The following is a 1,405-nucleotide window of genomic DNA, read 5'->3' on the forward strand; positions in this document are numbered from 1 at the left end:
TCCCAGGGACCTCCACTCCTGGACTGCAAAATCAACCACTGCCTTCCTTTTGATACAAAATGTCTACATTTACATTTCTAACCCTCGCAGTGAGTTTTGATAGCAATTATTCACTAGGGGAACCTTTTTTTCTGCCAAAATTTAGCAAATCGTATATGGGCCATGTAAAAATATTAATTTAAAAATTAGCCTCCTGTGTTTGGTTAAACATTTAATTAACTCACGGCCACCACTCGTTCTGTCAGTTTGTCGTACTGTGGTGGCTTGTGAGTTGCTGTGATTCTGGAAGCTATGCCACCGGTATTTTAAATACCCGCAGGGTCACCCGTGGTGGACAGATTTCAGATGAGCTTCCAGACAAAGACAGACTAGGAACAAAGAGTGACAAACTACTTCCAAATCTTTAGTCACTGAAAACCTTATGAATAGCAGAGAAAACACTGTCAGATGTAGTGCCAGAAAATGAGCCCCTCAGGTTGGAAGGCACTCAAAATGCTACTGGGGAAGAGCTGCCTCCTTTAAGTAGAATTGACCGTGATGACGTGAATGGAGTAAAGCTAGTGGGAGAAAAGCCCGCAGGACCTTCATTTGCTGATGGGGCACAACTCAAAATGAAGATAAACAGCTGTAAACATCCATTGAAAATTGGAACATGGAATGTATGAAGTATGAATCTGGGAGACTTGGAAGATGTCAAAAATGAAATGGAATGCATCAACATCAATATCTTAGGCATAAGTGAGCTGAAATGGACTAGCATTGGCCATTTTGAATCTGACAACCACATGGTTTACTATACCGAGAATGACACATTGAAGAGGAATGGTGTTGCATTCATTGTCCAAAAGAACATATCCAGATCAGTCATGAGGTACAATGCTGTCTGTGATAGGATAATATCCATGTGTACAGGGAAGACCAGTTTAAAACCATTATTTTTCAAATTTATGCACCAACCACTAAAACCAGTGAGGATGAAATAGAAGAATTCTACCAACTTCTTCAATCTGACATTGCTCAAACATGCAATCAAGATGTATTGATCATTGCTGGTGAATGGAATGCAGAGATTGGGAGCAAAGAGGATCAGTAGTTGGAAAATATGGCCTTGATGATAGAAATGATGCTGGAGAATGCATGATAGAATTCTGCAAAACCAATGATTTGTTCATTTCAAATACCTCCTTTAGACAGCATAAGAGATGACTATACACATGGACCTCATCAGATGGAATACATAGAAATCAAGTTGACTACATCTTCAGAAAGAGATGATGGAAAAGCTCCATATCATCAGTCAAAACAAGGCCAGGGACATACTGTGGAACAGACCATCAATTACTCATATGCAAATTCAAACTGATGTTGAAGAAAATGAAAACAAGTCCACGAGAGCCAAAATATG

General features: G+C 39.6%; 1 protein-coding gene across 1 annotated transcript in view; it reads left to right on the forward strand.

The window, feature by feature from the left end:
* The window catches only part of ULK2 (unc-51 like autophagy activating kinase 2), a 179,084-nt gene that overhangs the window by 108,562 nt on the left and 69,117 nt on the right, over nt 1-1,405 (forward strand). The window lies entirely within an intron of this gene.

This window comes from Chrysochloris asiatica, unplaced genomic scaffold (assembly GCF_000296735.1).
Source record: "Chrysochloris asiatica unplaced genomic scaffold, ChrAsi1.0 scaffold00495, whole genome shotgun sequence".
Lineage (NCBI taxonomy): Eukaryota > Metazoa > Chordata > Mammalia > Afrosoricida > Chrysochloridae > Chrysochloris > Chrysochloris asiatica.